Source organism: Urtica dioica, chromosome 5 (genome assembly GCF_054948205.1).
Source record: "Urtica dioica subsp. dioica isolate 48M chromosome 5, U.dioica_male_clone48M_v1_H2, whole genome shotgun sequence".
NCBI lineage: Eukaryota > Viridiplantae > Streptophyta > Magnoliopsida > Rosales > Urticaceae > Urtica > Urtica dioica.
In genome coordinates, this window is record NC_142760.1 from 36,052,581 (window position 1) to 36,062,545 (window position 9,965).

Consider the following 9,965-nt stretch of genomic DNA (forward strand, 5'->3'; position numbering starts at 1 on the left):
CTCTATCAAAATTATTCACTAGCCTCTCTCGAGTGTTCTAGCAAACCTATGTAATTGACGGATTATTATCCTCTCGGCATCTAATCCTATTAAAACAATCACACGCAATGAAACAAGAGCTCAAACGATTACATAAATTGCCTAGAGTTTAAAACCTAGGATCAACTATGAAGACATGAACAAAAGCACGATTATTTACTCTCTCTCGAGTAGCTAAACAATCCTAGATAACAGTTCTAATGGTGATCAAGCATAAGAACGCATAATGAACGATTCATATCAAGCAATCCATAATAATGAAGCAAACAATAATTATCTAATCCTAATGAACCCCCTAACCCTTATCAATCCCGGCTACATCGCAACCCCATAAGAAACTTAGCCTCTAATGGAATTCATAATCAACGCTAAACACAAAAGAATAATTAAAAGCACTAAAATAAAGATTGAAACCAAAACAGAATTCATATTAAATAAAATTGATGTTCAACAATAATTTAAACCAATGAAATAAATAAAAGAAAGGGAAGAAAGAAGAACGAATGAATTCGGAGAAGGAGGACTCGTCGGGTTGTCAATTCCGTTGAAGAACGCCTGTTTCCTCTTTCAAAAGCTCTCAAGAACAACCAAACAATAAAATAGAAACTAAAACTAAAAGGGAGCTTTTTGTTTTCAGAGCTTAGAGTCTAATATATAGGTCAAGGGGTTATTTTCGGCGCATATTGGGCCTTTGGAATGGGTTGATTCGCTCAAAAACATCAAAAACGGAAAGTAAGTCCGTCAAAACCCGAGGAAGGGCGCGGCGCGCGGTCTCGTTCTTTGCCTTGGCGCGGCGCGCGATGGTGGTTGCGCGGCGCGCTGTCTCGCCAATTTCCTTGCTTGTGCTTTTTGACTCTATTTCGACTGTTTTATCTCCAAATCCCGTCATTTTTCCACGAAATTGATTGTAGACGCTCTATTGCTCATCTAAACCTGAAATTACTTAAAAACCTACTAAAAACCATTAAATTACTTGAGGACTCGTCGGTTTTTGGTTCGGGAAATAGGAGTTTTACGCGTGATTAACGCACCTATCAGCTATATGAACTACGGGTATGCTTAGATAATTGACACACATCACATTGAAATAAATTTGCATCTTTATTGATAAATAACTTTGGAAACATTTTTTTGAGATAAACAAAATTAGGGTGACCTAATCGATAGTGATTCATCATGACATCTCTATCGTTTTGAGAAGAGTCTTAACTTATTTTTCAGAATGGAAGTAGATGCCACTTTGTAGGTTGTGCTGCCGGGTTTCAACCGGTAGAGTCCACCACACATTTCAGCATTGCCAATCATCATCCCCGAGCTCTTTCCCTGAATAGAACAAGAAATATCATCAAATATAGTGAGGCAACAAGAATCCCTTGTCACCTTGTGTACTGATAAGAGATTGGAGTGTAATTTTGGAATATAAAGCACAGATTTAAGTGTGAGTAGCGTGGAGACTTCTACTGTTCCGGTACCGGATACCAAGGCTTGAGAACCATCAGAAATAGTGATATATAATTTCTCAGTGTTTGGAGTATAATTTGTGAATAAATCTAGATTACTGGACATGTGGTCGGATGCTCCAGAATCCATGATCCAAACACTTGAGAGATTTGTATTCACATGATAAGCAGTTAAAGATTGGATAGCTCGAAGTAATATACCTCTTTGTGCTATTAATCCTGAAGAACCTGGAGTAGTAGAGTCAGCGCTTTGATTTTCCCTTTTGATAAGGCATGTAAGCATCTCTAGTTGCTCCGGGCTGAATGGGCTGGTTGACGCTGAGTTGGCTTGAATCTCCGGTTCCTTCGAGTACCTCGATGGTTTCCAATTGGCTGGTTTCCCGTGGATCTCCCAGTAGGTGTCTCGTGCGTGCCCCGGTTTCTTGCAGAGGTCACAGTACGGTCTGCCTTTCCGCTGCCTGTTGTATGGAGCCTTGGCAGCAAGTGCGTGTGATTCCTCATGGGCTATGAGGGCAGCGGCATCTTGTGAGTTGGACCCGGATACAAGCTGGTTTGTCATCATGAGGTTGCGGCGGCTTTCTTCGTGCCTGACCATCGAGAAGGCCTCTCGTAGCGATGGGAGAGGCTTAATGCTGAGGATCCTCCCCCGGACTTCATCTAGCTCCTGTTGTCAATGGTGCCCACAAGAAGAGTTGTAGTCTTTATTTTGTACATTTGATGTAATAAAGTCTCATGAAGACTCTTGCTTGTAATTGCCTATCTATTCATTAATAAAGTTGAAACGTTCATTCATTCTTTCTTTGTTTGAAGCTTTATGATAAAACCTTAGTCTTTTAGTCCATAAACAAACTTAACAACTTACGAAGAGACAAATGTAGATTTGCATGAACAAACTCTTCGTAGTTTGCTTAAAACGATATATTCGCAATCTTAGGGTCAAAGGACTATTGACCTCAGTATGATTGTTAGAAGAATCTATGATGTCTGGTTATGAGGAATTGAGAGTTGGGGACTCTATAGTTCTTCTAGGTATCTTCCGAAGATACTGAATTGACCAGTGCACTTCTAGAGACAATATAAGAACAAACCATTTAACCTCTTATGTCTCGAAGTCACTATGTATGAATTGCATCATGCTTACCTTAATCCTGAAATGAGACATGCCATTTCACACCTTAGTATTCTCATTTGAGAAAGTCAAAGTTCCGACTCACTATGTGATTCCGAACAAGGACTATTGGTGAAGTACTAAGTTGTGAGTCTGTCATGAGTAACTTTGTGAAGTTCTCATAGATATGGAATTCATGTACAAGATTGCTGAAATGCAATGTATGTCACCTCATGCTTTGTTCCTTGGAGTGTGAATAAATGAACTGGCCAGTGTCCAAATTGAGTCCTGACTCTTTTGGATGAAACAATGTGACTTGTTAGCTCCTCGTCAATACATTGTTTCTAACTTATTCACAAGCGACAAAGGAGTTGAGGAAATAACAGCTAGAAGGGTAAAATGGTAATTTAGTAAATCCCGACTAGCTGATGACATTCATGAAGGGTAAACATAGATAATATTCAGTGGATCCGCTCATCATAATTAGGTCGAATTCTTGAGTAGAAAATAAATTCATTTGAACCGAGAGATTTTCAGTGTCAGCTCTTTAGTGGAGTCAGTTGGCATTAAGCTAAACTTGGAAAAGGTTTGTGAACTTTTGAGTCCAACTGTTTAGCTCAAGCTTTGTTCATTTGGGTCCATGAGGTCACTGTCACGAATCACATCGATAGGAATAGTTAAACTGGAAGCTAAGTCAAAACAAGAACGAAAATAGTTAAAAGGGTATTTTTGTCTTTTGAGACAAAGGATGAAATGAATGTCAATAAATTTTTTGACAAGTTCATTTTATGACTTAATGTCACTCGGCCATAATATGATTAATTGGGCCTTGTGAATGAATTTCGTTTCATAAGAATTTTATTGAAAATTCTTAATGGGCTTTTCTCATATTGTTATGAACAAATGAAGAAGCTTCTAGAAGCTCCTTCTAGATGAGGATAGGCGCCCAAGTACCCAAGGAAAAGAGAGATTATTTTGTGCATAAATGTATCAAGATACTTGCCAAAAGAAAAAGAGGAAACAAATCTCCTCTATGAGGAAAGTAGATGTTCGGCCAAACAAGCCAAGAGAAAGTCAAAGGCAAGGCATGGAATAAAAGAGGAAACTAATACCTTGGGGATGTGTTTGATGTAGGCGCCCATTTAGGGGATTTGGGCAATAAAAGATTGCTCAAAAAGGCTTGGAAAATAAGAGGAAACTACTTCCTTCCAAGGCCAACCCTTCTCCTATAAATAGGACCCTCATTCCTCTCATTCCAATCATCCCACACAAGTTAGAGATTGAGAGACTCTCTCTCTAGACATTGTGGCCGAAATCCTCTCTCTCTCTCTCTTTCTAGTTTATTTTCGATTTTTCTTGTTTTGGCACCTAGGTCCTCACTCGACCTAGTGTTTAGCTCTGCGACTTCGAGACTCGTTCTTAAGTCGTAGCGTTTAAAAGTGCCCACTCACTGATTCCTTCTTTTCGAGTGATTTAGTGATAGAAACTTTCGTGGTTGCTCGAGGTGCCGAGGAAAGGAAGAGAGACGTGCTGCGAGGGGAGAAGAGCGTTGCAAACTTTCCAAAAGCTTCTTCAAAGTTCAAGCTTCAAGAAAGGTTAGTAAACTCTTAGCTCATATTGATTTTTAATTACATGTACTTGCACTTGTCTAGGTTAGTAAAAACCGTTTTTACTTATAAAAGAAATTTTTTTAAATTCCGCCGCTTACCGAAGCGTTAATTATTTTCTTAAACCCTAGATCGATTCCAACAACTCCTTGTTTAGGCCGGACAGCAGCTTGAATACTCGCTTCGTCTCTAGAATCTTTGAGTAGAGGAGTGAGTCGGAAGGGCAGCTCCACTTATGTTGATTGTATGCATCTATCTTCTGCCATAGCTTGGTGAGTATGGTGTAGAATTGAGTGACAAATGCTTCTCCTTGTTTAGAGTCGTGTAAGAGATTTTCAGCCTCAAACAGCTCCGAGGTATTTTCTAAGTCTGAGAAGGTGGCCCGAGCAGCTTCCCAAATCTCTGATGTTGTAGAATAGAGAAGAAAATTCTCTCCAATTTCGGGAGTCATAGAATTTACTAACCATGACATTACCATATTATTGTCCGCCTTCCACATTCTGAACTTCGGATCGTCAGACTTCGGAGCTTGAGCTTCTCCGGTGACGTGATCATCTCTTCCACGCCCACATATGAACATCTGCACCGACTGAGACCATTGAAGGTAATTTTGGCCATTTAATCTATGGCTGGTGATGGTGTTTGAGGTTTGTTCAGGTGTGTTTAGGGCTGGTGTTTCAGATGACGAGGCAAAGGCATGAGGTTGGCCGTATTTGGTCATTGAGATCGAGTTAAAACCGCTCTGATACCATGTAGAAATTAGAGCGTGATAACAAGAGAATGAGAATACTCAATATTATTTCTCTGATCAACTGATCCTTTAAATACATACCAGGAAGGGAATAACATACTATCCTATAAAATAGATAACATAACAATAAAGCTAACAAACCAAGAAACTCTAACTACTAGATAATATCAGAATTAATTAAATGACTAATAAGCTTTAACAGATAAACATTAAGGACCAGCACAGCAGAATAGCAGCGGGAAATAATTCTATAAAAGCTTTTATAATAATCCCACTCAGAATACAGGTAAAAATTAAATAAACAAAACAACATTCAATGATGCAAAACAAGGAGAGGATGTTTCAAAGGCGTAGAATAAAATATGCTCTTTTTCAACGACGTTTAAGGACCTGAGTTATGAAGGAAACCCCATCTTTTGAGTTCGACTGGGCAAGAGCATTCAGTTCCTGTAAAGTCTCACTGGCTTTACACTGCCATTTCTACAAGGTAATCGTTGTGTTTTATGCCATCCCTTCACAAATAACTGATTGCTTATCTAATTTGTATCTTTTTAAACGTACGTCCAGGCTCTCTTTTTCCTTTTCAAGACTTATGGGTGGGTGGTTCCTGTAAAGCTAGAATATGACCAACCTTGAGGAACATAAAAAAACTGTCTTCGGATTCCGCTGTATTTAATCTTATATTAACTCAGGATTAGCCTTAATAATTAGATCAAGCGGGTAGAAAGGGAAAAGCGCAGATCTTTGCATATTTATGCATTTCTAGATTTTGACCGTTGGATCATCTTGTAAGTGACTTGGTGTGTAAGTCACCAATACACAAGTCTATTTAAAGGACCATTGAGAGTTTGGTTAGGCACAACAACATTGAGAGTATATTGCTCATTGATCATGGATTTGCTTCTGAGGCTGAAAGTAGTCCATTTCTTAATCTCTTTCATTATTCTATCTTGATTGAACTATTCGATTGGAGTTGCTTGTATTTCATTAAATCATTTTCTTGGTTTAGTTTCTTGGTTTTTGCAGAAAGCCATTGTCACAGCAGATTCGGGTTTTAAGCTACGATCAACCGTTTCTTCAAATACTATTCGATAGAAAATAAATTCTAAAGAGAGCAAAGTTCCCTTCTCCACATAATGAATATTTGTTCCCACAAAGAAAATATCCAAATGACTGTACGCAATCATTTAGAGGATCATAATTTTCAATGCCATAGCAGATGTATATAAATTCTTGAGCAACATCAACAAGCCATCATTGCATTCAGGTTTTGGGTTTCTTCAAGCGACAATCAGATACAAAACCATAAGCTATAAATTCAAAAAAGAACAGATAAATCATCCAGATGAATGTACTCTATAATTGATAATGTCATAATTCTCCATGTGAAATCTATCATTACAAAAAAGCTTAGTTCATACATAATTGTTGGTTTTCGTATCAAGATATCGCTGCACAAAACAGAGAATAACACAAACATAGCATTTATATTTCTCGCAGGGAGAAAAAGGAAAAAAAATAGAGACAAAAATTGGACAATATTCTAGTTTTGTATTTCTGTCGAACATTTGGAGTGCGTTACAATTTAAGACCGTAAACAGCGAAATTTAAACTACAAATTGAGCCACAAAAATCGCATACCTTAACACTACGTGGCTTTACAAGAAAAGAAAAAAACCCCAAAAGGAATAATAAAACGCACCTCAACCAAATAAAGGTTACAACTCACAATAATAACGAAAATGACCAAGTCAAGGCTCACTTTGCTCTTCTGTTTCACTTTGCTCACTTTGACCAAATTTTGAAGAGATGTAAGCGACCTCTTTCAATTTTGGACATCCGATTATCCAACCACCCGACAAGGAATCTGCGACGAACTGAGCGCTCTTCAATTCAGGTAAATCTAACAACGTGATACTTTTCAGAGTGGGAAGGCTCATTATTATTGCATCCTCATTTTCATATGATATTAATTCCTCCCACTGGTTGCAGTACCTGATGGTGATCGCTTCCAGACTCGGAAACGAGGTGTCTTTGCCAACAACAAACAATGTCTTCAATTTAGAACATTCCTTGATCTTTAGTTTCTTGAGAGAGGAGAATGCCCCGAGTGGCAACGCTGGAGAAGCCGTTCCATCGCTCTCTTGACCGAATAACGCTTGCAGATCTGGCAGCCATTCAAGTTGCAACTCCTTGATGTTTTGAAGAAGAGGAAACACGGCCGGTGAATCATACAACATGCAAGTTTATTATGTTTTCGAAGGATACTAAACGGCACAAACTTTTTTCAACTTCGCAATTCCACACACAGAGGTTCTCGGTATTATTAGGTACCATTAACGGGCCCTTGGGAAAGATCATGCCCTCGTACATGGAGCATATGTCTATCTTACACGATTGCGTCGTCGCTGGTCCGTTGGGGATCATCCGAAGATACTTGTCGAAGAGGCTGCAACTCCGAAAATTCACTATTAGAGTCTCAAGATTCTGCAGAGCTGCCAACTCTTATGCGCTCTCCATTTTAGCTTCACGTGGAAAAATAATCGAGAGGTAGATTAGGTTGGAGAGCTCGGAGAGAAGCCCTTCGGGATGCATAGCCCAGATACCACCTAAGTCAAGGTGCGTCAGTTTAACCAACTTTTCTAACCCTTTAGGATATTCTTTGATGTTTGAATCGCACAAGTCCAGCCTTATTAAGTTCCTCAATTCTGACAGATCTGGAACGCACGTCAGGAATCTGCAACCTCTGAGCAACAACACAGCAATATTTTCCAGACCAAATGTGGAACCAGGACGGGTTATGATTCTTGTCCAAGATAGATCGAGAACAGACAGTCCCGTCATTCGCGTGAAGAAATCTTCAGAGATAGGTTCCAGTAGTGAAACGTTGAAGAATAACAACGTTGATAGTCTTGGACACTTTGGGGGCTTGGCAACGGGGATGATTCCCATCAATGAAACCTTCTCGAGTTCCTCATCCCATTTTTCACCTCCCATCGCCTCTATCAAGTATCGAGATGGAGTCTCCCGCATGATTTGTATTGCCATATCCCTCACCGAGTCGTGGAGCTTCACACATTTCTTATTGGTGTGGTTGACTGCATCGATCAACAAGCAATCACGCACAAGCTCATTCAACATAACATGACATTTGTCCTTCCTTACTTTCACCGTCCTGCCGTGATCAACACTTCCTTGGGCTATCAACTGGTCTATCAAAGAACTTCTATCGATGAGATGGTCTGCAGGATACAACGCGCAATGCAGAAGACACTCTTTAAATCTCACATCCTTCAGCCGATCGTAACTGAACCTCAAAGTTTTAGTAATTTCTTCCGATGAAGAATGTCTGACATCCTTGAGTTCAGTTAGCGCGACCTCCCACTCTTTTACGTCCATTTTGTCTCTCATGCCTCCAGCCACGGTGACGATCGCAAGAGGAAGACCTGGGTTAGAAGCCACGCGTTTTCCGACCTTAACCAAGAACAATGTCTCTGCCTCTTGCACCGACAAAAGCCCCATTAGTATTATCTCGTCGCATTCCATCTTGCTGCAAATGTCACGTGACCGAGTCGTGAGTACCAACTTGCATCCATTTTCGGGGGTTGGGTTGGGGACTCCGACCTTTTCGAGAGGATAATATTCCCACAGATCATCGATGATGAGCAGGAACCTCTCATTTTTTTAATCCTCTAAACAACTCCGCAGCCCTTTTTTCTTCATCGTCTTTCTCGTCTAAAGGCAAACCAAACTCACACGCGACTTTATCCTGTAAACCACTTACACCGGATGCCTTTGACGCAGTGATCCAGACGACCTTTTTGAACTTGCTTCCAATCTTGTCGCCGACTTTTAGAAGGTCGTTATGGAGATGTTCGAGCACGGTTGTCTTACCAGCCCCACCCATCCCATGGACTCCAATCCTCATTGCTTTCTCATCCGCCAAGCAACGCAATATCTCTCCTTTTGTCTTCTCCGCCGGCGTGTCGCCTCCAAACAGCCCTGTCGTCGTCGGCTTCTCATTCCCACGCCGCGGTATCGTCCTGACCAAACTTCCTTCTCGAAAGTTAACACCTTCTTCATAGAGTTTATCGGCTTCCGGAATCATTTCTTCAACTCTTCTTCCCACCCCTGCCTGTTCTAAGAATTTTACTTGCCTCGCTTCGTATCCGATTTCTTCTAAGGCACAAGACATATCATCCACACTTTTCATCCATAATTTGAGTTCCTCTGTCTCCTCGGTCTCTTCAGGGATAATTTCGGTTTCGAGTCTCGACTTAAGATCTTCCCTTCGACACTTGAGTTTCTCCGAGGCCTTTCTGAGAGCGCGCATGTTCTTTTTTATGTATCTGTGATGTTTCCATCGTTTGGCTGCTCCAGACGATGCACATTCCACAACAGGGCCAATTACTGCAGCGACAATCTCCATTCCTACATCATTGAAATTTACTCTTTACTGTTACTGTGATTTACATTTAAAAAGTTACCATTCATAAATGAAAGATGCATGAAAATCGCAAAAGAACCACCGTATTAATGTTGCATATGCTCTATATGTAATATTAAAATTGTATCATTATATTTAAATTAAAATAATACCTTAAAGCTTTGAAATTGCTTCATTTTAATATATTTTTTCGGGTCAAAATGTAATTTAATAAGTTTCTTTCAAGATATTTTGGTTTGTGAACTATGTTTCTGGTGTTGAACTCTATAATTTATGAATAAAATTCTACAAAACTAATGAGTGTTGTACCAATATGCTCAAGGAATATTAACGAGAGAATGCCACCCAAAAAAAAAAAAAATTCAAGGATTATATGTTTAAAGAAAAAAAATATTTAACAATAAGTTCAAGAACTTACGACACAAATACAAGACAAGTGCTTGCTTGATGATTCACAGTAGATTTCAACAAAGTATACATGTACGGATCACTGCAAATAGAGAAAAAAAAAGGACAGTTAAGTTCATATGTAAATGTATGTACAATTTTTATT

The 9,965-nt window shown here is 39.5% G+C and overlaps 1 pseudogene; it reads right to left on the reverse strand.

Moving 5' to 3' along the window:
- Nucleotides 1-6,652: 6,652 nt before the first annotated feature.
- Nucleotides 6,653-9,394, reverse strand: LOC149398156 (putative disease resistance protein At1g12290; annotated as a pseudogene).
- Nucleotides 9,395-9,965: the final 571 nt, after the last annotated feature.